The following is a 27,056-nucleotide window of genomic DNA, read 5'->3' on the forward strand; positions in this document are numbered from 1 at the left end:
CTGGCTAGGAGGATCTAGTCGCCTAATCCTTGTATACAAACCACCCCGGTTGTGCGGAATCCAACCGAGATAGCAAACTGAGATAGAACACGCAAATAAACAACACACAAGATTCACCGATTAACACCTCTGTATTAATACGTATGAAAAGATCAGTGACAAGCTCAATGTTTACAAATATACTTTGTAAACTCTCACAGTGTGTGTGTGTTCTGTGCTCTCACTTCTTGTGTCTGTGTTCTCTCATATTTTCAGTCTAACTACATACTATATATAGCACCAGACACCACTGATTCTGCTTGGCGAATCACAATCACCAACGGCGAAAGGACGACGAAAGAAAACAAGGGGCGGCGAAAGGGATTCCATGTCGACGAAACATTCTGTTTCGTCGACTTCCGGTCTTGTTTCGCCGAGATTGGGCTTTGGCCCAACTGATGAGGCCCAAGCTTTTGTCTCGCCAACTTGTTAGCCCAATGATGCTCGTGTTTCGCCATTCATCTTTCAGCCCAAGGAACTATGGTTCAAGTCTTTTGTTCCTTGGCCCGCTTGAAATCTCGAATCACACGATGGAGGAAAGTCGTTGCTAAGACGAGTCGTGTCACGTCGAGTCGCGTCCACAATCATGTATCAACATCCAACAATACTACAATCGACCAATATATCTACCAAATCCTAAATCACAAACTATACAAAAAGAATTTAACAAACCATGCAAAACGCATTCATCTAATATCCCTAAGATATACATGTCTTATGTGATAATCAAAGTTGATGAGTTACAAATGTCTTGGTTCGGTTGAACCATATATACAAACACACACTAGTAGAAAACATACGTGATGTGGCAGCAATGACAATTTACAACACGATAGTTTATCAATCTAAGATGATACGGGTCAAATGGGTCTAGCTAACAAAAAAAGATTGAAATATCTTTATTGGATTTAAAAAAAATATCATTAATATAAACTCAAAAAAATACCTTTGAATTCTACTGCAAGCTTTCTTGGCATCCATACTCCCACGAATGTCATTTAGTATCCATAAAAGTAATAGATAGTTAATCAGGATAAAGGGACATAACAGATGCAAAACCAAAGTCAAATGCTAGTTTTGAATTCTAGAATCTAGAGTTAAAGTTTTACCTTCTGGGATTAAGTATTAATAACAATGTCATTAGTAGAAGCAATTATCATTCAAAAGATAATAATCCTCAGTTTAATCAGTGGTTGACGATAAACAGGTACCGGTATCAGCACCAAAAATAATCAATACGGTCTGGAACTGGTATTTATTGGTAAATCAACCAAAATACTGGTACCGGTATCGTAAATGGTCCGCACGGTTCGATACCGGTACCCAGTACCAAATGCTCCCTAGTATATATGCTTAAGTACGTTGGGCAACCAATGAAAAAATTTCAAGATATAGTTGAAAATATATTTGTACATAAATTAACATATGTGTTGATACATGTTTGTGGACGCGACTCGACTCGGTTCGACTTGGCTCGGTTCGACTCGGTTAGGTTCGGCTCAAGCCCGACGTCACAACTTTCCTCCGTCGTGCGCCCCAGAGTTTGACACGCGAAGCACGGAGAGCCGAGAACACTTCCCGCTTGACACATCATCATGACATCATCATGATGATGTCACGATGATGTCAAGACTTTGACTAAAATGCACATATTTGAAATAAGTTGGAATTCATTGGAATTCATGTACGTAACATCACATGGGCTAAGCAGCCTTGACGAAACAACATTGGGCCCAAGCCCATTAATCGGCGAAACAAAGAAGAAGTTGACGAAACAAAGTGTTTCGTCAACAAATGTTGCTTTTCGTCGCTGTCTCGTCAAGACCTGATGTGATTCGCCAAAGTCCTGATTCGCCAAGCCTTGATACGCCAAGATCTGATTCGTTGTGTCTGTGACTATAAATAGTCTGTCTGTGGATAAGAAATGCAAGAGAACACAAGTAGAGCACACAGAGAGAAAACACACACACACGAGAGTTTGAGAGAGTTTGCAAAATATATTTGTAAACATTGCTTTGTAACCGAACCTTTCATACGTATTAATACAGTGGTGTTAATCGGTAAATATTGCGTGTCGTGTATTTGCGTGTTCTATCTCGGTTTGCCTTTCCGGTTGGATTCCGCACAACCGGGTTGGTTTGTACACAAGGAATAGGCGACTAGATCCTCCTAGCCGGACCTACAAGTGGTATCAGAGCCTTGGGCTCTTCTCCTTGTTAAAACCGAGTGTGTTCTTGGTTTGTTTTTCGGGTGTTAAAATTCATATTTTCTGGAAAAACATTCTAAAAATCGGGTTTAATCTTGTTGTTTTGCTTTGTGTTTTGTTAAAAACCTTGTTAAACTCATGTCCACATGCTAAATATTGGTTTTTATTAAACATTGCAAGCAAAATCGTGATTTCGGAAAGTTTTCGGTTCACCGGAAACTTCAAAAATTCATAGTGCTCATATAAATCTTCAAAGTGTTCTTCATAGTTTCATAGTGTTTGATCTTTGAGGATAAGAAGTGAAAGTTGTTTATGTGTTGGGAAGGGTTACTGATTAAAATAATCAAAACCATACTTGTTTGGTGAAACAAGCATGGTTGGTACGTAGCCGAAAGTAAGGTCTGTGTTGTGTCAGGATAAGATAAAGTCAAAAGTTTACCAACCACACTGACAACTTTCTTGGCGAAACAAAAACTCAACGAAACAGAAACAGAATTTTTGGCGAAACAAAATTTTTGGAGAAACAAAATTTTTGGCGAAACAAAAATTTCTGTTTCGTCAAGTGCTTCAGTGGGTCTGTTTCGTCAAAGCTTGTATTGGGCCTCAAAATAATTTTATGTTTCGTCGCTGTTAAAAGGCAGAAATAATTCTGTTTCGTTTGTACCCGGTCTGTTTGGACCTCAAGTCAAAGAGAAGAGTGGGCTTACATAATTTGGGCCCTTGTTCTGTCAATAATAAAAACTCACCAGCCACCTTGTTTCATCAACACTAGCTTTTGTGTCATCAAAGTCAAAAAGCCCAAAAATTAAATATTGATATCCTGTGTTTCGTTGACATAGAAGCCCAAAACAAGATTCCATAGTGGGCATCATTTTCGTTGATTAAAAAAAAAATATTCATTTAGCCAAACTGTTGGGTTCTTACATATTAAAAATTTGTTTCACCGATGGAGTTTACAAATTGAGATTCGTCAACAAAGCTTAAAGCCTATTCTGTTTCGTAAAAAAAATAAATAAATAAAAAAAAAATAAATAAATTACAAAACAGTTTCTGTTTCGTGAAACTGTTTCGTCGAAACATTTATATTTAAACAGAAGGCTTACCATTGTGATTTAACAGTTTACTTTAAGTGTGATTTTCAAGTAATCATTTTTCTATATCAAACATGAACCCAAGTTGGTGGGGTACTCCGGCTCCGGATGAGGGAAAGTATAGAAATACAAGTTCATCTCCCTCATGGTGGGGTACTCCGGCTCCGGATGGGGGAAAGTATACAAATACAAGTTTATCTCCCTCATGGGCCGAATCTCCCATATCGACATCTTCACAAGCCAATGCCATATCTACCGGTCAATGGGCATTAGTATCAAATCAAACTCCGAGCATTCAAAGTATCTTATTGAGCGAAAGCGAAACCGGAAGTTTGAATCGACCTCCAAAGTTGATGCACTTAAATGAATATCCAGGATTGGCTGAGAGGTTCAAAACATACGTGCTTGGGCAAAATACAGAATTGTGGTTACGTTTCACCACAGATTTCGATCAAGCAATAGAAGTTGCCGCTTCATCTACTGCTACGTTTGCCGATCTTCCTGAAGATTAGAAAAAGACATATGATCTGGAGAAGAAAGCGTATGCCATTCTTACTCAGGCATTAAGCAAAGATATTGTCACACCCCCAAAATCCACCTGCGGATAACGCCCGCTCCGAGGGCGTGACTGACCAGGATCCAGCCACCAATCATACTGAACAAGCATATAAGTAGTTATAAAAGTTTAACCATCACAATTGGTGTTTCAAAACAAACAAGTTAAGTTGCAAGCGGAAGCATAAGTTCAAAGTTATAACATAAGTTCCAAAAGTTTTCAAGTTTTAACATAACATGTAGCAATCCCTGTCCCACAACGATCCTCCTCCATGCAAGCTCCAGCTCAGTACCTATGGTCCTGCAAAGCATGTAGTAACGAGTCAACAACTAGTTGAGTGAGTTCACGGGTGGGCGTTCGTTTTAGTTGTTTTCGAAAACAGTTTACTTTATCTGGCATCCTGCCGTGGGGGTTACCCCATAGTTTTAAAAACGTGACCAGTTCATTCCCAGTTACTCCGGCACTCCGGCCGTGGGGGCTACCCCATGTAGTTATCAGGCATTTCGGCCGTGGGGGCTACCCCATGTGCATCATCTGGCTCTCCAGCCGTGGGGGCTACCCCATGTGTATCATCTGGCTCTCCAGCCGTGGGGGCTACCCCATGTGTATACTAGACTCGTTACCGTATCGATTGCTGACTGTAGTCATGTTTATGTGCCCTGAAAACATCAATGTCTATCATCATTGACGTGCCCCAGATCCATTAGTTCACGCCCGTCCTCTGCGGCACGGTGTGAGGCTTGTCAGACCTAAATAGCGCTATCTAACTAATGACCCGCTCGCCATTGGCCCGGCGATTAGTCGATACAAAAAGGAGGGACTTCGTGATAGAGTTTTAGTCTAGTACGTTTATCCGTCCATCCGGACGAGGAATCACATTCCTGCACCACTGACGTCCTACCCAAGGTAGACGAGGAACCACGTTCCTTAACCCCGTTCCCAACCCAGGGAATCCCATGCTTTGTAAAGGGTGTGAACTCACCTTGGTTTGCTCGGCAGTCAAACACAGAAAGTCAATCAAGTCGCAAGTAGTCAATAACGTCCTAACACGGATATCACGTATAATCAGATTCGAACCAAGTAGTGCACAAATGTTCAACACGTTTGGCAAGCACGTTTAATCAGTAACAGTTCATAGGTAACAGTTAATCACATGTTCAAAGTCCAAACAGTTGGGCTCGTGATAACAGGCCCAAATAACTCATCAACAGTAGCACAGAAGTTCATAAGTCCGGCCCACTAACTAAGGCCCAAAGTGAGTCGCAACCGGACTCGCAAGCATGGTCTCGAGTCATGCTGTGTGTTGATCATGGATGGTTGCGAGTCGCAACCGGTGTCGCAACCGTGGTCTCGGTTCATCATGCTAAGGTCTCGAGTCGCAACGGGACTCGTAACCTGTGGTTTCGGCTTGTCCTGTTATGGTTGCGAGTCGCAACCGCGTGGTCTCGAGTCATCACGCTGTGGTTGCGAGTCGCAACTAGGTGATTGCGAGTCGGTAGCAGTCGTTTTCAAGTTCACGTGTTGATGCAGATGTAGTCAGATTAATGGTACAATATAATCAGGCCCAAATCCGGAAATAACCAATAGAATCCCACTAACATATTTCCTAATCAGGCCATTAGTCAAAGATGGATCAAAATCACAAGGGTTTTCAATCCTCAACATTCATTCAAAGTGTTCTTCCTATGTTCAAACACATATTCATCAAGTATTCAACCTTTATTCAAACAAAACTATGAACAAGCATCAAAACACTAAACATAACACACAACTCGGTTTTTATATATGTCCGATTTCATGAGAAATGCAAATCCGATTTCATGTATCATCAAGATCTAGTAGTTTAACTCTATTTAACACAAGATGTCATGAGTTCTTTAGCAACACATTCCAACACTATAACTTGTTAACATACATAAAACTTCATCTCATTCATGCATCCATTTAAACACAAACATAACATAAACTAACAATAATCATCAAGAAATACTAACAATAAACATCATCTCATGCATTTTATCATTTAACATGATTAACATAAATCCATAAACATTAAAAGCACTAACCGGTTAATGAAGTGTGTGTGTGTGTCGATCCGAAGTTCCAAGCCCGAGAGTTCTTGTGCTAACCGATTAGATCCGAGAGTCTTGGAGGTGGGTTTGTGTGCTTAAGGCTTAGAGAGAAAAGTAGGAGAGTGTGTGGGTGTAATGTTCAACAAATGGTAAAAACTAACTAAGGTATGGTATATATAGTCAAGTTCCAAGAGTGTGCACCCTTAGTGGGTTTCGAGTGGGGGTTCACGGCCCAATGGCCCAACCGGCCACAAGGTTCTCGGCCCAAAGGCCTATTCGGTCACTATTCACTCGAGACCTCTTGGTCTCGAGTCGGGTCCGTTGTTTCGTGTCGGGTTCTCGGTTCACATATAACACGTACACACATATATATATATACAATACACGCGTAACAAAGCACTTATCACATAAAAAGATTCACGTTATCATTTTAACTAGTCACATAACGTACAAGTAAGTTACAACGAAAGGTTCTAAATTTCGAGTTGTCACATCATCCCCAAGTTGAAAGAAATTTCGTCCCGAAATTTGATGGCACTCACTGAGGAAGCTAGTCAAGTTGCAAGGTTTTCCCGGTTTTCCTGGGGTGTCACATCCACCCCCCGTTGATCTGGAATTTCGTCCCGAAATTCCGTAGCTTCAGCCTCAGTAGCGTTTGTACTGTTCTCAAACAGTTGGGGATACTTTTGTTTCATCCGATCTTCGCGCTCCCAGGTGAACTCTGGACCGCGACGTGAGTTCCAACGAACTCGAACGAGAGGTATTCTAGTGCTCTTGAGGACCTTAACATCCCGGTCCGTGATCTCGACAGGTTCTTCGACGAATTTCAACTGTTCGTCGATCGTAAGTTCCTTCAGAGGAACTACGTGCGTCTCATCTGACAGACACTTCTTCAGATTTGACACATGGAAAACGTTGTGAACTGCACCGAGTTCTGTTGGTAATTTCAGTCGGTAGGCCACCTTGCCTATTTTCTCAAGAATCTCAAAAGGTCCAACGTATCGTGGGTTGAGTTTGCTGCGTTTACCAAAACGAACCACACCCTTCCAGGGTGAAACTTTGAGTAATACCCGCTCCCCAACCTGGAGCTCAAGTGGTTTCCTGCCCTTATCGGCGTATGCCTTCTGACGGTCACGAGCGGCCGCCATGCGTTGTCGTATTTGAGCAATCCGCTCAGTAGTGTCTACTACATGTTCTGGACCAGTGATCTGACTATCCCCCACCTCTGCCCAACAGAGGGGTGACCGGCATTTACGTCCGTACAATGCCTCAAACGGAGCAGCTTTAATGCTGGTGTGGTAGCTGTTATTATACGAGAATTCCACGAGTGGCAGATGCCTTTCCCAGCTGTTGCCAAAGTCGATTACACATGCACGAAGCATGTCTTCTAAGGTCTGAATAGTTCGCTCGGACTGCCCGTCCGTCTGTGGGTGATACGCTGTGCTCATATCTAGACGTGAGCCAAAAGACTTGTGCATTGCCTGCCACAGTTCCGAAGTAAAACGTGCATCTCGATCAGAGATAATAGAAGTGGGCACCCCGTGCCTCGAAACAACTTCCTTGAGGTATATTTCCGCCAGAGTGGAGAACTTATCCGTCTCCTTGATTGCCAAGAAATGTGCGGATTTCGTGAGTCGATCCACGATCACCCAGATAGTATCGTTTCCGCGCTGGGATCTAGGTAGGCCAGTAACGAAATCCATGGAAATTTGCTCCCATTTCCATTGTGGTATCTCTGGTTGCTGAAGTAGGCCTGAGGGTTTCTGATATTCCGTCTTGACTCGCGCACAAGTCAAACACTTGCTGACATACGTTGCTATGTGGGCCTTCATGCTAGGCCACCAATACGTGGTTTTAATATCGTGGTACATCTTGTCCGAACCAGGGTGTACCGAGTAGCGAGATTTGTGCGCTTCATCCATCACAAGTTCTCGTAAATCGCCATAGAGTGGGACCCAAATGCGTCCTGTTACATAATAAGCACCGTCTTCCTTCTGTTCTAAGCGTTGCCTTGACCCGCGTAGGGCTTCGGCTCTAATGTTTTCTGGTTTCAGTGCTTCTATCTGAGCAGCTCGTATTTGCGAAGGTAGACTAGAATGTATCGTGAGTTGTAAAGCTCTTACACGCTTAGGCGTAGTGTCCTTTCGACTCAGGGCGTCCGCCACTACATTGGCCTTGCCCGGGTGATACCTGATAGAGCACTCGTAATCATTCAGCAGCTCGACCCATCGTCGCTGCCGCATATTCAGTTCCTTCTGTTTGAATATGTGTTCTAAACTTCTGTGGTCGGTGTAGATGGCGCACTTGGTTCCGTAAAGGTAATGCCGCCATAACTTAAGTGCGAAAACAACCGCTCCCAGCTCTAAATCATGTGTCGTGTAGTTCTTCTCGTGAACTTTAAGTTGTCGTGAGGCGTAAGCTATGACTTTATCTCGTTGCATCAATACACAACCAAGACCTTGAATTGATGCATCACAGTAAACCACAAAATCGTCTGTGCCTTCTGGCAGTGAAAGGATAGGTGCACTGCAAAGTCTATCCTTTAGATGCTGAAAAGCTAACTCTTGTGCATTTCCCCAATGATAAACAACGCCTTTCTGCGTTAGTAAGGTGAGAGGCTGCGCGATCTTAGAAAAATCCTTAATGAATCTCCTGTAGTAACCTGCCAATCCCAAGAATTGGCGAATCTCCTTTGGTGTACGAGGCGCAGGCCAGTTCTTAATAGATTCCACTTTGGATGGATCAACGTGAATCCCATCCTTGTTCACCACATGCCCTAGGAAATGGACTTCACGAAGCCAGAAGTCGCATTTCGAGAATTTTGCGTAAAGCTGTTCCTTCCGAAGGAGTTCCAAAATAAGTCGTAGATGTTGTTCGTGCTCTTCTTTGCTCTTAGAATAGATCAGGATGTCGTCGATAAAGACTATAACAAACTTGTCCAGGTACGGTTTGCACACTCGATTCATCAAATCCATAAAAACTGCCGGTGCGTTCGTCAGCCCAAACGGCATGACCAGAAACTCATAGTGCCCATATCGAGTCCTAAAAGCCGTCTTAGAGACATCCTCTTCCCGAACTCTCAGCTGGTGATATCCCGATCTCAAATCGATCTTCGAATAGTAGCTCGACCCCTGCAACTGGTCGAACAAGTCGTCAATACGCGGTAGAGGATAACGATTCTTCACAGTCACCTTGTTGAGTTCGCGATAGTCGATACACATTCTGAAGGTACCATCCTTCTTTTTCACAAAAAGTACTGGAGCTCCCCAAGGCGATGAGCTAGGACGAATAAAACCCTTATCCAAGAGTTCTTGTAGTTGCGTGGAGAGTTCTTCCAACTCTGATGGCGCTAAACGATAAGGTGCACGGGCTACAGGCGCGGCTCCAGGAGCTAAATCAATCTGAAACTCGACTTGGCGATGGGGCGGAAGACCAGGTAATTCCTCAGGGAATACCTCAGGATAGTCGCGTACAACGGGAAAATCTTCTAACTTCTTCTCCTTTTCTGTGGTATCAGTAACTAAAGCCAAAATCGCAGTGTGGCCCTTTCGTAAGCATTTTTGAGCCTTAAGAAGAGAGATGATGTTCTCAACAGCACTTCTCTTGTCGCCACGAATCATGAGAGGTTCACTACCTAAACCAGGAATACGAACGATCTTCTCGTTGCAAAGAATCTCTGCTCGGTGTTGGGATAACCAATCCATCCCAATGACAACGTCGAAACTACCCAAGACAATAGGAATAAGATCGATAGCGAAGGTCTGATTAGCGAGAATAAGCTGGCAACCCTTGACTACGTGCGAGGCTTCCAAACTCTTACCATTAGCTAGCTCTACGGTGTGCTTGTCGCTCAGGGGTGTAGGAATACGCTTAAGCATCTTACTAACTTCTAGTGACACATAGCTAGTATCGGCACCCGAATCAAATAAGACTGTAACATAAAAGTCGTCGAGAAGGAACTTACCCGTCACCACGTTGGGATCATTCCTTGCTTCACCTTGACCAATCACGAACACACGTCCCCTAGCACCATTGTTGTTGTTGTTCCCATTGTTACCATTCCCCTGATTGTTGTTGTTCTGGTTCAGTTGGGGACAATCCTTCTTGAAATGACCTTCAGCTCCACACTGAAAGCACCCTTTGTTGTTACCCTGCTGCTGTCGCTGGTTCTGCTGAGGTTGCTGACGATTCTGATTGGCGGGGTATGCGCTTCTGCAATCCTTTGCAACATGACCAGGCTTGTTGCATCGATGACAGTTGCCCCTGGTGCATGGCCCACTGTGGTGTAGGCTACAACGATTGCACTTGGGGTGATTCCCCTTGTATCCACCGTGACTTTGACCACCAGACGACTGCTGACTGGGGCTCTTGTGATCGTCCGTCTTTCTCTGCTGAGACTGAGTTTGCACTGAAGTTGAACCCCTGCTTGAAGTTCCATCCCATTTCCGTTTATCCCCACTAGAAGCACCAGAAGTAGTTGCAGCACCTATTCGCTTCGGTAACTTGTTCTGCTCCACCGCTTGGTCGGTGAGACGGTGAGCCAACTGTACAACCTGCTGGATAGTAGTCAGCCTCGCTGAAGTCACATGACTTTGGATCTCTGGCACCAAGCCCTTGAGATAGAGTTCAATTCGCTTGTAGGGAGGATCCACCATAGTAGGACACAACAAAGCAAGCTCATGCGATCTCTTAGTGTATGCCTCAATTTCTGACCCCGACATCTTAAGATTGTAGAACTCATCTTCCAGTTTGTGAATGTCGTCACGACTGCAGTATTCCTCCCTGATCATTTCCTTGAAAGTTTCCCATGGGGTGGCGTTGGCAGCAACCAACCCTAACATCTGCACCTGAGCATTCCACCACGTGAGGGCCAAACCCTCGAGAGTACCAGTAGCATACTTCACCCTGCGCGCTTCAGGGCATTCGCACATTTCGAACACAGACTCCAGTTTCTCAAACCAGTGTAGGAGACCTACTGCTCCTTCAGTGCCGCTAAAAGTCGTGGGTCGACAGTCCATAAAGGTCTTAAAAGTGCACACCGGTGCCTGAGCATACTGACCTCCTGCGTGTGCAGCTGCGAGCGCTGCGGCAACTCGTTCGTTGATCAAAGCCGTCAACTGGGCTTGTGTCATGTTAACGCGTCCAGACATGGTTCTTCATAACAAGAGTAACACGTGTGGGAGAGGTTCGCGAAAGCACGATAGTAGGACAGAGTAAGCACGCACGTGTTCAAACAACAGTAGCTATACTAATCAAGCATACCATGAGCAGTGTACTACGCAACTAACAAGTAGGCAATATACATACATCATATTACCTAGAACGTCGAGCCTTGCATGAGGAGCGAAGTGTCGTTGTGGACCGTCGAGCGCTATACCGGTTATAGTCTGGTTTTAACAAAAACGTTTCTCCTTTATTAAAACCAAGTTCACTATAACCAATGGCTCTGATACCAATCTGTCACACCCCCAAAATCCACCTGCGGATAACGCCCGCTCCGAGGGCGTGACTGACCAGGATCCAGCCACCAATCATACTGAACAAGCATATAAGTAGTTATAAAAGTTTAACCATCACAATTGGTGTTTCAAAACAAACAAGTTAAGTTGCAAGCGGAAGCATAAGTTCAAAGTTATAACATAAGTTCCAAAAGTTTTCAAGTTTTAACATAACATGTAGCAATCCCTGTCCCACAACGATCCTCCTCCATGCAAGCTCCAGCTCAGTACCTATGGTCCTGCAAAGCATGTAGTAACGAGTCAACAACTAGTTGAGTGAGTTCACGGGTGGGCGTTCGTTTTAGTTGTTTTCGAAAACAGTTTACTTTATCTGGCATCCTGCCGTGGGGGTTACCCCATAGTTTTAAAAACGTGACCAGTTCATTCCCAGTTACTCCGGCACTCCGGCCGTGGGGGCTACCCCATGTAGTTATCAGGCATTTCGGCCGTGGGGGCTACCCCATGTGCATCATCTGGCTCTCCAGCCGTGGGGGCTACCCCATGTGTATCATCTGGCTCTCCAGCCGTGGGGGCTACCCCATGTGTATACTAGACTCGTTACCGTATCGATTGCTGACTGTAGTCATGTTTATGTGCCCTGAAAACATCAATGTCTATCATCATTGACGTGCCCCAGATCCATTAGTTCACGCCCGTCCTCTGCGGCACGGTGTGAGGCTTGTCAGACCTAAATAGCGCTATCTAACTAATGACCCGCTCGCCATTGGCCCGGCGATTAGTCGATACAAAAAGGAGGGACTTCGTGATAGAGTTTTAGTCTAGTACGTTTATCCGTCCATCCGGACGAGGAATCACATTCCTGCACCACTGACGTCCTACCCAAGGTAGACGAGGAACCACGTTCCTTAACCCCGTTCCCAACCCAGGGAATCCCATGCTTTGTAAAGGGTGTGAACTCACCTTGGTTTGCTCGGCAGTCAAACACAGAAAGTCAATCAAGTCGCAAGTAGTCAATAACGTCCTAACACGGATATCACGTATAATCAGATTCGAACCAAGTAGTGCACAAATGTTCAACACGTTTGGCAAGCACGTTTAATCAGTAACAGTTCATAGGTAACAGTTAATCACATGTTCAAAGTCCAAACAGTTGGGCTCGTGATAACAGGCCCAAATAACTCATCAACAGTAGCACAGAAGTTCATAAGTCCGGCCCACTAACTAAGGCCCAAAGTGAGTCGCAACCGGACTCGCAAGCATGGTCTCGAGTCATGCTGTGTGTTGATCATGGATGGTTGCGAGTCGCAACCGGTGTCGCAACCGTGGTCTCGGTTCATCATGCTAAGGTCTCGAGTCGCAACGGGACTCGTAACCTGTGGTTTCGGCTTGTCCTGTTATGGTTGCGAGTCGCAACCGCGTGGTCTCGAGTCATCACGCTGTGGTTGCGAGTCGCAACTAGGTGATTGCGAGTCGGTAGCAGTCGTTTTCAAGTTCACGTGTTGATGCAGATGTAGTCAGATTAATGGTACAATATAATCAGGCCCAAATCCGGAAATAACCAATAGAATCCCACTAACATATTTCCTAATCAGGCCATTAGTCAAAGATGGATCAAAATCACAAGGGTTTTCAATCCTCAACATTCATTCAAAGTGTTCTTCCTATGTTCAAACACATATTCATCAAGTATTCAACCTTTATTCAAACAAAACTATGAACAAGCATCAAAACACTAAACATAACACACAACTCGGTTTTTATATATGTCCGATTTCATGAGAAATGCAAATCCGATTTCATGTATCATCAAGATCTAGTAGTTTAACTCTATTTAACACAAGATGTCATGAGTTCTTTAGCAACACATTCCAACACTATAACTTGTTAACATACATAAAACTTCATCTCATTCATGCATCCATTTAAACACAAACATAACATAAACTAACAATAATCATCAAGAAATACTAACAATAAACATCATCTCATGCATTTTATCATTTAACATGATTAACATAAATCCATAAACATTAAAAGCACTAACCGGTTAATGAAGTGTGTGTGTGTGTCGATCCGAAGTTCCAAGCCCGAGAGTTCTTGTGCTAACCGATTAGATCCGAGAGTCTTGGAGGTGGGTTTGTGTGCTTAAGGCTTAGAGAGAAAAGTAGGAGAGTGTGTGGGTGTAATGTTCAACAAATGGTAAAAACTAACTAAGGTATGGTATATATAGTCAAGTTCCAAGAGTGTGCACCCTTAGTGGGTTTCGAGTGGGGGTTCACGGCCCAATGGCCCAACCGGCCACAAGGTTCTCGGCCCAAAGGCCTATTCGGTCACTATTCACTCGAGACCTCTTGGTCTCGAGTCGGGTCCGTTGTTTCGTGTCGGGTTCTCGGTTCACATATAACACGTACACACATATATATATATATACAATACACGCGTAACAAAGCACTTATCACATAAAAAGATTCACGTTATCATTTTAACTAGTCACATAACGTACAAGTAAGTTACAACGAAAGGTTCTAAATTTCGAGTTGTCACAGATATCTACCATCAATTTGTCAGTTTCAAGACGACAAAGAAATTGTGGGACGCGTTGAAGACCAGAGGGGTAGGGAATGAAGCAACACGTCAACTGCGACACGATCTCCTCAAGAAAGAATTCGATGGCTTCACATGTATGGATAAGGAATCGTTGGGAGACATGACAAGTCGGTTTAATCATTTGCTTACTGAGTTGGGTAATTTTGGAGTAGTAACAACTTCAGCAGAGGTGGTGAAGAAGTTTGCTGATGCGTTGCCTCCCCAATGGAATAGTTTCTTGGAGATTTTGAAGTATAACGGGGTTTTGGCTACTACAAACATCAACGACTTCATGCAGCTTTTAGAAAAGAAGGATCAGGAGGAAACCTTAAAAGAAAAAAAAGTTCCAGTGCCACAAAATCCTGAAATGTATTATGGAACTTCGAGTACTCCTTCTGCAAAATCCATTGTTCCATGCAATCCTGAAATGTATTATGGAACTCCGAGTACTTCTTCTGCAAAATCCATTGTGCCATGCAATCCTGAGATGTATTATGGAACTTCCAGTTCTTCGTCTGCAAGACCTGGTTCACATGCTCCACTTCAAACGGCGTTTGTCACAAGCACGGATATGTATGGCAATCCAATACAAGTTCCTGTTAAGCCGGCTCCCACCACAGACTTGTATGGAAATTCACTACAACCACCTCCTCCTGCTCAACAACAAGCGTGTTATGGAAATACATCATCTGCTGGTCAACAATCAAAGCCAAATACAGTACGGCTTGACACTTCAAGCTTTTCAAAGGTCAGTGTGGAAGTAGCAAGGGAACACATGGAGCTGCTTAACACTTTAGTGGGCGCGTACTGTGGGTTAGTGGAAGGTCATATTGGCAACATTAATCTGACACAAGAAGACTATCAGCAGATTGACAAGGAAGAGATGGACTTGATGGACATCAAGTGGGCCTTTGCTAGTGCTGTAAGAAGGGCAAAGGATTTCATGGAAAGAACTGGCAGAACCAGCTTGGAGAGCAAGAAAGACACCAAGTATGGGTTCGATAAACAGGCAGTAAAATGCTTCAATTGTGGTGAACGGGTCACTTTAAAAGGGAATGTACAAGGCCAGCACAGCATGGGAACCAGAATCCCTTCAGAAACCAAGGCAACCAGCAGAACCAGAACAGGAACAATGAGCATACATTGATACCTGTCAACAACCAGAGCCAAGCTGGAACATCAAATGCCAACCGGGCACTTGTGGTTCAAGTAGATGAAGGTTGTGACTGGTCAATTCAGTTAAGTGGTGATGCTCCAGATGGAACAGCATGTTTTGCTGAAGTTGTGAAGGATTTAGTTCAGACCAGTGGTGGAGAATTTTCCGCCAATGGTGGTGAATCTTCTGAGGATGAAGACTCTTCTGGTTACAGCAGGAGTTCAGATGAAGAATCCTCAAGTTCAGGCGATGATCATGTGGGTGAGACATCTAGTGCGTCGGCTGATGCAGATATTGATGCAGATATTGATGAGCTTTTGGAGGAAGCTGCAGCAGGAATAAACAGAAGACCTGTTTTGGTGGATCAGGCTGCTTATTCTTCGTCTTCTCTCCATTCAGCCTTTATGGCGAATGTCGACAGTTCATCAAGTCAGGTATGTGTCGATGAACCCACTGCTATTAATTGTGATAATTGTGATAGTTTGACTGTTAAGTGTGCTGAGTTAGAAGAAAACATGTCTGAGTTGCAAGGCAAACATGATGCTTTACAAGCCAGTTTGTTTGACTTGCAAGACAAACATGCTTCTTTGAATGCCAAGTGGTGTGACTTGCAAAGCAAACACGAAGCTTTGCAAGAGAAGTATGATGTGACATTCATCCATAACCAGAGGTTAACCGTGGATCTTTCTAAGTGCACTGAAGCCAACATGTTTTATGAAAACCATGAAAAGGATTTTAAGTCGGTAATTGAGAAATTAAAGAAAGATAAAACCGAGTTAACAAAAATGGTTTCCAGAAAACAAACTGATATTAATTTGTATATATCTCGCCTTGAGATAATGCAAAAGGAGATGGCTTGTGTGAAAACCGAAAGTGAGGTGATCCAGCTTAAGCTAGACAGTTATTTGAGCTCTAGCTATGTGTTGGATCACATCATTGACGTTCAGAAAGAAAAGAGGGATGTCACATGCATAGGCTACAAGAAATGTCCACCACCAGTGAGACACAATTATGATGCAATGCCTGACGAGGAAGACAGAACTTTCTATGAACCATCTGTCCCTCTAGATGTAAAGGAATTTGCAACAGGACTGGGATACAAGAAAGAAGCATCATCAGATTCAGATGTATCAGCAGAAACATGTGTGTCTTCTGCTGAACTGAATCAGGATCCTCCAGTCATTATTGAGGATGCTGATTCTTCTGATGATGAATCCGATGATACTGATGTAGCAAAGTCTGATGCGGAAATCAAAGAAAAGGACATACCTCTTGAGAATCATATTCTATGTGATCCTCCTGCAAAACCCGCTAAGACTGTTGCAATCAAGTCCTCATCTGCAGAAGAGTCGGAGAGTGTGAATTTGCTGTACACTCTTGTTGGTGATGATAAAATTTATTCAGACAAAGATTTTCCTATTAAGAATGTTAATCAATCCTTAATCAGTAAAGTCTTTGAAAATTCGACAACCAAGTTTTTAGGAAAGACAGGATCACGTGTTATAGTAACACAGTGTCCTCCTATTCCAAAGGCCGAAGTTCGAAAACAATTTGGCAATAAGAAATTACCAACAGTGCAAAAATAGCAAAATCACACCAAGCAAAAAGGAAAATTACCGGCTCAAGGTCAAAAGAAGCCGAATCAAAAGAAGAACAAAAATGTAAACTTTGTGAAATCGACGGGAACGGACAAAATCGAAACGTTTGAAAAGAAATCTAACTTAGATTTTGTTAAGAAAGCAACTGTACAGAAAAGAAATGAATCAAACAGTTCGAAACCTAGTACCTCAGGATCACAAAGTTCATCATCATCGGCAAGACGATCACATGATACTTCGGGGTTTGTTGAACGAAGATCATGTTTTGAATGTGGTACAATTGGACATGTCATTCGAAATTGTCCATACCTTCATAAACAAAAAGGCAAAGTTGATGTTCCCCGTGACCAAACTGACCGTAAGCGATCTGTTTCTGTAAAACAAGATCCCCATCTTGTAAAAGAAAGGGAAAAGAAACAGAAACGTCAACAGGTCAAGGAAGTTGAAAAGGCGTTAAAACCGGAGGTTGTCCAAACAAAATCTGTTAAATCGGATGTTAAACATGAAAAACAGAAACGGATTTGGAAACCAAAATCGGTAACTGTTTTAGGGGGAGCCATATCAATTTTGAATCATCGGGAAATGGATGTTACAATTCTCGATGATGACGGACGACCCAAGTCTGTGAAGGCTTGGGTCCCCCTCTCCAACTAATCTCTGAATGAGTGTGCAGGATGTTCCAGGAGGAACTATTGATAGTCTTAGGATTGTTGATAGTGGAGCGTCCATGCACAAGATTGGCGACATAAGGCTCCGAAATATTGTTACAAACTAGGAGAATGTTGTTGCCATTGATGGAGAGAGAGGAAAGAAAAAGAAAAAGAAGAAGAATATGTTGGTGAAAGAATGTGGTTGAATGAAGTTGCAAAATTCGACCAAATGAAGAACGTGTCAAAATTTGGTTGTTATGGTTTTTGATCGGGTCCTCAGGAAAGATTCCAGTGAAATGTACGCACCTGCAGAACGTCTGAAGTTCAAAATCAACAAAAGGGACGTGTAGTGTACATTTCTTCGCGGTGTGATTGAAGAAAATGTGTTTGTTGAACGAACTACACCGGATGTGCGAACGTCTTGGCGTGGATTGAACAACCACACACTACTTCTCAAGAGGAAGACAAAGACCTTCGCTGGTGCAATGTGGGAGACCAGCCGGAACCAAAGGTTTTTGATCGTGTTGCTGTGAAGAGATTTCTCAGTAGCTACAAAAATCGGCCTTGAAGTCCACAACGGGTGGATATCTAGTTTGGGAGAGTGCTCAGATCCCTTGCAATGCACGAAGCAGTTGCAGGATACGGTTTTGAATTTCTAATCTCTCCTATGCTTGTCGATATTTAAGCTGCTTTATGAATTATTATCATCTCATACAGCACTCTTTGACCTGACACGTTGATCTCGAATATCACCGTACACGTGATTGTTTCACTATGAAACTCGTCAATGTTGTCATGGTCCGCACCGCTTTCCGACATGCCAACTCATTTTTCCAAAATTCGATAAATCATTTCTGATTAAAATTTAATTTTGGTAAATGGCATTGAGGTAAAACTAGAGTAAAACCAACATCGGAAAATCATTTTTGTAAATACCTTTGTGTTTTAATTTTATCTTAGTTTATTGATTTTAGGGGGAGTAAAACCAAAATTTGAAAATCCAAAAACATCGAAAAATTCCAAAAACAGAAAAACAATAGAAAAACAAAAATGAGTTTCCTGGCAAGCAAAAGAGAATATGATAGTACATCAGTGGTCTATCCAAACCTCTTTAAACCTTAAATGAAAAACGATAAGCAGCTCTATATAAGATGTATCGGTAGGCTCACAATCATTTTAAAGTGTGCAGGGTGATATAAATCTTAAACCGACTGAAGACCAGGTGGGAACCAGTCATTGGCATATGGTCTTAGTACCGAAATTTCGTTTGATAGATTGCCGAGGTTCTGAGATATTCGGTCTTTATGCTGCTTATCATCTGGGTATCATGGTTGTATCTTTTACCGAAAAATAACGGGGACGCAAGTCTAGATCTTCCATGATACTATACATACGTGTACATACTACATTCGACCTCAATAAGTGATAAACAATCACATGTCCCTCCAAATAAGTGATAAAATATCACATTTATCCGGGAGTCAAGTTCGTCTCTCTGCTGTACGAAAGTACTGACCTGTTCACGGACTTGCTCCTGTGCCCTCATGCATATGAAAATCAAGTTCCTCATCAATAAGTGATTCTATCACATAGGGCTTGTTTTCAAATCAAATAAGTGAGAATCTCACATCATATACGGTCAAACAGATGATAATTGTTATACTCACGGGTAAGATGAACCCTCGTGCATACCTTGATACGGGAATGTGTCGTGATGTGGATGAACACCGGTCGGTAAGTATAAATCATACCTTCACGTATCCCCTCGCCATGATTACATCTGATAAGTTGAGCTTAAGTGGACAACAATACCGATAATTGTTATAGGATGCTTATCTTAATGTTAACTAACTGAACAACAAGAGCGTTTTGGCATGACCGTACACTACACTGATATGATTCTCTTACCATCGAAACTCGCAAAAAGAATGTCTGTATATATTTATTTACTGCTTTCAGTCTTTACATTTGAAATATTCAAAAAAAATCAAAAATACCAAAAAGATTTTAGGTGTGTTTTAATATAAACTTTATAAAAGCCAAAAAGATTTTATTTCTACTTTATTTTCGATCGTATGATGTTGGAGCTCGAGTCTTCGTTACCTGAAACCTGAACGAAAACCGAATTGACTAAACCTTCATAAACGGTCGAAATTTGCAAGTTTTTGAAAGTTAAATCTAAAATTGACAAATTTATTAAACTTTCAAACTGTCGGACGGTGTTTGATTGGAACATGGTCATACGTGTGTCATTTGTTTATACTAACTATATTCCAAGCAGTTGTTCTCATTACACGTTTAGATTTCTTGCATGTGCAGATTCTAAAGGCGAGGAGAACATGGTCGATGACAAGCTTCGGAATGAAGACACGATATGAAGGCACTCAAAATGAAGATGATTGAGTTGCCGCTGACCATCATCAACACCACAAGGATCTCAAGTTATAAAGATCAAGTCATTCACGAGCTTAACTCAAGGGGGAGCTTATGTTAAGGGGGAGTTTGTCAACACACTTCCTACATGATACGGGTAGTTTGTTGATACACTTTCTGCTTTCAAGACGTGAAGACTTTCAAGATCCTCCGACATAGAAGACATGAAAGGCGAATCTCGCGAGTAGCGTCCAAGGGGGAGTTTGTTGATACATGTTTGTGGACGCGACTCGACTCGGTTCGACTTGGCTCGCTTAGACTCGGTTAGGTTCGGCTCAAGCCCGACGTCAAGACTTTCCTCCGTCGTGCGCCCCAGAGTTCGACACGCGAAGCACGGAGAGCCGAGAACACTTCCCGCTTGACACATCATCATGACATCATCATGATGATGTCATGATGATGTCAAGACTTTGACTAAAATGCACATATTTGAAATAAGTTGGAATTCATTGGAATTCATGTACGTAACATCACATGGGCTAAGCAGCCTTGACGAAACAACATTGGGCTTAAGCCCATTAATCGGCGAAACAAAGAAGAAGTTGACGAAACAAAGTGTTTCATCAACAAATGTTGTTTTTCGTCGCTGTCTCGTCAAGACCTGATGTGATTCGCCAAAGTCCTGATTCGCCAAGCCTTGATACGCCAAGATCTGATTCGTTGTGTCTGTGACTATAAATAGTCTGTCTGTGGATAAGAAATGCAAGAGAACACAAGTAGAGCACACAGAGAGAAAACACACACACACGAGAGTTTGAGAGAGTTTGCAAAATATATTTGTAAACATTGCTTTGTAACCGAACCTTTCATACGTATTAATACAGTGGTGTTAATCGGTGAATATTGCGTGTCGTGTATTTGCGTGTTCTATCTCGGTTTGCCTTTCCGGTTGGATTCCGCACAACCGGGTTGGTTTGTACACAAGGATTAGGCGACTAGATCCTCCTAGCCGGACCTACAATATGTAAAAGAGCCATTTCATAATTTTCAAATTAAAGCACCTCAATGCTTTTAGTTGCACATAGTTGTAAGTTCTTATAACTAATTTAACAGAATACGAAATGCATCCAAGAAATAAAACTCCTACCTGAAACCCTTGACAGCTCTTTTCTTCCTAAAAATCTCCATTAATGGTGTGACTATACGAGCTTCTTTAGCAGAACCTGGAAATGGGAAGTAGATATGTTGGAACCTGAAGGTTTATACATGTAGGTTTGTATAGTTTAGGGGTGATTTATGTTTTTCTTCGTTATATGTATGTGGGCCGAAAACAGTTAGTTGGGTTGATGGTCCTTTGAGTCGCAACGGGCCTAGGGTATCTCTAGGTGTTTTGTATTTAAACCAACTTCAACCTTTTGGTTGAGGTTGTTGGTCGATAGGAAGGTTGCGAGTCCAAGGGAAGGCAGAGTCTTGTATCAGTCATAGTTCATCTTTGAATGCAAGATCTCTTTTGGTTTGTGTTTAATTCATATTATTTCATATTATTGTTCTTTCATCATTGTTTGCTCTTGAATCATCTTGTGATTGTTTTCCGCACCTTCACAAGACGATATTGATATCATTGATAGATCCTGTACGGGTTTTACAATTGGTATCAGAGCCAAGAAGCCACTCTTGGTTCGGTTTTGATATCAATCAGATTCAAGAACGAACGGAATTACTTATCCTTTTCGTGGTTGTTTTGCAGTGGAAGTTTTTAAATTTTTCGATCTGTTCTTGGTGCAATTATTGAAAATTGTTACTGATTTTGGACTGTGTGATTTCAGAAATTTTTGTTTGCTGATTTATCGGAGCTGATCGAAGAAAATTCAAGGATATCAAAAATCTTTGAATTTTGGAAGTGCTGGAAATCCGGGATTACGAGTCAACAGTTCTTATCTCTTATCTGTTTTGCAGGTTTCGACTCGCAATCTCGTGCTGTCTCGACTTGTCTTGTTTTGGTCTCGACTCGCAACTGCTGTTTGTCTCGGCTTGTATTGCTTTGGTAGCGACTCGCAACGGCTGTCTCCGTCTCGACTCGCAAACAGCTGGTCTCGGTTTGTCCTGTTTTCGTCTCGACTCGCAATCAGTTGGTCTCGACAAGTGGTGGTTTTTACTTGCATTCGTGGTCTCGACTCGCAACGTCAAACTGCAACGACCTGGACTGTTGAACTGATAAAACTTTTGGACCCTTAAAATTAATTGATTAATTAACTATGGCAACAAACAACGCTGAATTGGCTGCTCTTAACCAACAACAAGAACTGGACTCAAAACTTGGAACCACAACACGCATTCCAAGATTAACTGATGCAAATGATTTTCCCGAATGGAAATGGCGTTTTGAGCAGCATTTGAAGGTCAAAGATTATAAACTGTGGCGAAGCATTGTGAGGGGTCCTAGAGAGATTATGATGGAAAGTTCCACGAAACCGGGTGTTAAAGTGAAGAAACCTAGGGAGCAATACACCGAAGATGATGTTCTTATAGCTGAGGAAGATGACCGTGCTCGTTCGTACTTGACTATGGGATTGGGCCCTGATATTGCCATCGGATTTCGCACCTGCAAATCCGCTAAAGAACTGTGGGATTCCCTGGTCGAAGGAAATGAAGATATGAAAGAGAGTCGAAGAAATCTGCTGCAACAAAATTTCAACAATTTCAACCATATTTATGGTGAAACGGTAGACAATCAGATTCAGAGATTTGTGAAGCTGGTAACCCAAATGCAAATGGAAGAAATTCATACAACCAATGCATCCACAAACCGACAACTTCTTAATGCATTGCCAAAGAGTTGGGATCATCATGTTGCCATGATCAAGAAAACTAAAGACCTCGCAAGATGCACTCTGTCAGAGATGATCTCTCATATTAAAGCATGTGAATTAGATGATAAGCAAAGAGAAACAAACTACAAGAACAGTATGCTAGCTGCTGGTTTCTCCATCGCTCCCTCTTCATCTAACAACAACAACACAGCTTTGTTGTCTCATGGAGGGTTTCAAATGTTTCGCAACACATCTGCTACTCCAACTTCAGCAAATGCTTACTGCTCTGGATCCTCTAATCAAGTTGTTTCTCCTGCTGCTCCTGCTTCCATTCCAAATGCTGGAAATATCTCTACTGCTGCTTCTGCCTCCGCTGCAAACAACGAAATGATAGCCTTCTTTGCTAAACAATCAAAGGAAAACTTGGATATCGCAGCTTCAGTGATAAATTGTTTGAATGCTTTCGTTGCAGGAAAACTTGATCCTCTGTAACACCCCGAAAACGAGTTTGGTAATCAAACTTCGTTAATACTAAAAGACGGGTAGAAGTACCGTTAGTAGTAAAAAAAAAAATAATAACCCGGTAAATATTTGGATTTAAATAAGAAATCCTAACATTAAATACAAGTGAATCAAAGTTTTAAGTGATTGAATTTAAAAGAGCCCGAGTTAACGGGACTTAAAAATAAAACGGTTATGACTTCCCGGAACCCACTAAGTAACTAGGAATATCAACCTAGTTAGTTAAGTGTTGTAAAAACAATAAAAGAAACATAAAATAGATAACCCTTTTATAAACTATGAAACTAGAGGGACTAAACATGGGCAAATGTAATAAAGTTTGGATTAAATCAAACTTAACTCAACAAAAACACACACGTACGTGTGTTCCTGCGATTTCCACAGAGCTTCTAGAGCTCAAACCCTAAACTCCAAGAATTCACCAAATTGAAAGGGGAAATCAAGCCTAAATCGAAATCCAAGCATAGATTATTGATCCTCATCACAAGAGGATTACAAGGTATGTAAAATTTGATGAAAACTCTCGACTCAAAATTCTCATGAAATTGGGAAAATCTGAAATTCATGGTTGCATGTTTGTTTTATGATGAATTAAGAGCAATATAGTGTCTAGGGACAAACCCTAGACAAATACAAGTTGAAATCATGTGAAATTTTAGTAAAATCCATGAACACCATTGTAGGTGATTAGTGGGTTATGTAGAACTTGATGAACACTAGGATTTCAAATGTTGTTCTAGTGTAATTTGATATTATGAAGCGATTTCTGATTTATTGATGTTAACCTTTATATAAAATAGACCGTTTGATGTTAGATTTGGCTATATGACAAGTTATGAACATGATAAATAAACATGTAAAATTCTGCCCTTAAGGTGTTCGTTGAAATGCCTCAAAGAAGGCTCGAAACTAGAATTTCGTAATTAAAACACCTAGTTGTGATGTTTCGACTATTATGCAAAAAGTGATTAAAGAGAGTTCTAAATGTGTTAAACGCGATTAGAACTTTGGTTAAAACGGAGGTCTAAAGATAACGCCTACCGAGTAGTTAAAGAGTGCTAAAACTAGTTGATAACTCGAAAATGCAAATTAGTATACTAATGGGCATTTGACTATTAAAAAGGTCAAACTGACCTATAATACGATAAATAGCAATTTTGATATGAAATGCATAAGGTGGAATAATCGTATTAGAGTATGATTAAACTAACCACCTTGAAAACGATGATGATAGTTTGACGCATAACAAGCTAGGTGGAAGCTTGGAGTGAAAGCGGGTCAAACAAGTCAAGCATGGAAGAAAAGCATAGCTCGGATGCAATGTAAGTGAAACTTAGATAATTGTGTAGATTACTTGTTCATTCTATACGTTATAGATGCAATAATGCTAATATTGAAAATATGGATTTCCGACGTGATTGATACGAGTCGGAACTTATAAAGATGATAAAAACCATGGTTTATGGCAAAAAGGGGACTCGGTAATGAAATCCGGGACGGGATGGATGTATGAATTAGAAGTCAAAAACCATGTTTTTGATTTAATAGGCAACGTTGGGCATATAGGCCAAACGGGTCAAATGGCGTGATAACACCATTTGACAATATCGACTAATGTGGTTGTCAAGTCTTGTGTTAACAGGAGCGATTAGCGATTCGGATGATTGCTTCGCCATAGAATATGTGATAATAAAGGCGAGGTATAAACCGGGTCTAATTGTGTTAACCCGGGCCAGGTACGCATTAATGAGATTATACTTTAAACGTGTGATTTTGATCATAATTGTAGTGAAAGTCCTTCGTCGTAAATGAGGGACTAACGTAGATAAATATGCCTTGATGGGTAAATCGGGTAAACGGCCCTTATGGGTGGTTTGGGAATCACGTATTATAATCATGTAATCCTTAGATAAGCATCATGGTGATAGGCATAAACCTTTGTGGGTCAAATGCCTAGGAATGGGTCTTTTTCGTAAAATGACAAACCGTGATGTAAAACGCGACATAAGTAGTTTACTATATCAAATCCACCACAAATATAATTGTGGTGGAAGACCATTTGAAAAACTAATGTGAAAATTTAGGTGCTAAAAGTGAATGAGCGGGATTTAGGCCTAAAAGGGACATAAATACCCTTAACGGGTCAAAATAAGATTTTAAGTAAAAAGCGAGTCAATAATGCGTAGAAATCCGTAATTGGAACCTAATATGATAGGTAATTTTGGAATTAAAGGGTTCATGAGAAATGGGGGTCAAACAAATATGTTTGTTTGATAAAATGCATAAACGGGTTAAAAGTCAGAATAAAGGGTAATAAGCCGAGGATTAAAAGTCTGAAATTTTATTAAGTTGGATGTTGGGTTTAAACTCCATATGATGGAGAATCAAATTATAATCATGTAGGAAGAAACGGTAGGTCAAACGGATAAGCGGATTGAAAGATACGAAAGTTTTCGTATCAATAAACGGCAAAATGGAAGAAGCTGATGCAGGGGCCACCGTAACTTACGGTGGGTACCGTAAGTTACGGTGGAGGCTGAATTCCTTACGGTAGTTCTCCACTGCCTTACGGTGGAGGAATAAACATTCAGGGGCTACCGTAAATTACGGTAGCCACCGTAATTTACGGTGGACTCTGTACAAAAATGTAATTTTGATCAGTTTTGTTTCCCGGACTTGTTTAGATACGTTTTAAATCTCGTATGACTAAAGCATTTCATGTTTTTATGAAATGTAGGTACTTTGTGGAAGCCGGAAGACGATCAAGCTCAACGAAGAACCGAACACGATACAGTTACATGCTTCCGCACTTCGCCACGTTGTAAATTTTAAACAACGAACTTCGATCACGTTATGTAGAACAAATTATAATTTGTAAAAGTTTTAATAAACCCGCATTTATATAATATGTGTGGTCTTAACTACACATCTAATTGTGGTATTTTCATATAAAACCGTAATTTAGTTTTCAGGGTGTTACATCCTCCAAAGTGGAGTCCCGATGATCTGACACAGGTTCATCCAGATGATGTTGAAGAGATGGACATCACCTGGCAAATGGCAATGGCAGCCTTTCGAGCTCAACAGTTTGTGAAAAGAACAGGCAAAAACAGGTGGGGAAATGCCTGGAATGGGGCTGCTAAGGTGATTTTTAACTTACGTTGCTACAACTGTCATGAAGAAGGGCATTATGCTCGAAACTGCACAAAGCCACTGATAAACAGAGAACAAACCCCTGCTCTGCCTGCAACTCCTAATCGAGAAAGAGCGCTTGTGACCACTACTGGTGTAGCAGATGCTGCTGCTACTGGAAGTCCTCAGCCGCAAGGATTGGCGCAAGCACTGGTGGTTCAGCCCAACATCAATTTTGATTGGACTTCAGAAATTGAACGTCTGAACATATCAGCTCCAGAGAATCAAACTGCTGCAACCAACATTGCATTCATGACTTCAAGTGATCAAAGCCCAAAGCCTGAAGAAGAGACTGCAGCTGATGACTTTGCGTTCATGACTCAAATTCTTTCAGCTCCTGTTAAAGGTCTCACCAAAGAAGATGTAATTTCCGTTTTCTGTACTCCTGAGTGTAGGGAAAGGGTTGAGGCTTACAGAATACACAACGCTGAGCTCATTCAAGATTATAATGACATAAAAAATAAGAACTTTACTTTGTCTAAAAATGAGAAACTGTATAAAGAAAAAATTGAGGCTCAGCGAAAGGACATCATCAAACTAAAGGATGATGTGAGTGTAAAAACAGCCCATTTCCTAGAAGCTCAAGAAAAGGTGTGCATTTTAACAAAGGAACTGGAAGATATTAGAAACAGATATCAAATTAATGAACTTAATATCAAGAAGTTTGATTCTTCCAGTAAATTAGTTAAAAATCTTTGTGATCAACAAATCGCTTTTAAAGAAAAGAAAGGGCGTGGCTTGGGTTA

At 41.6% G+C, this 27,056-nt stretch overlaps 1 long non-coding RNA gene across 1 annotated transcript; it reads left to right on the top strand.

Annotated features, from left to right (window-relative positions):
* The first annotated feature begins 23,438 nt into the window (after positions 1–23,438).
* LOC118485418 lies at positions 23,439–24,854 on the top strand. Its single transcript, XR_004876014.1, has 3 exons — positions 23,439–23,617; positions 24,353–24,440; positions 24,761–24,854. It is a non-coding gene; the product is annotated as an uncharacterized LOC118485418 (long non-coding RNA).
* The last annotated feature ends 2,202 nt before the right edge of the window (positions 24,855–27,056 follow it).

Source organism: Helianthus annuus, chromosome 13 (genome assembly GCF_002127325.2).
Source record: "Helianthus annuus cultivar XRQ/B chromosome 13, HanXRQr2.0-SUNRISE, whole genome shotgun sequence".
Classification (NCBI taxonomy): Eukaryota; Viridiplantae; Streptophyta; class Magnoliopsida; order Asterales; family Asteraceae; genus Helianthus; species Helianthus annuus.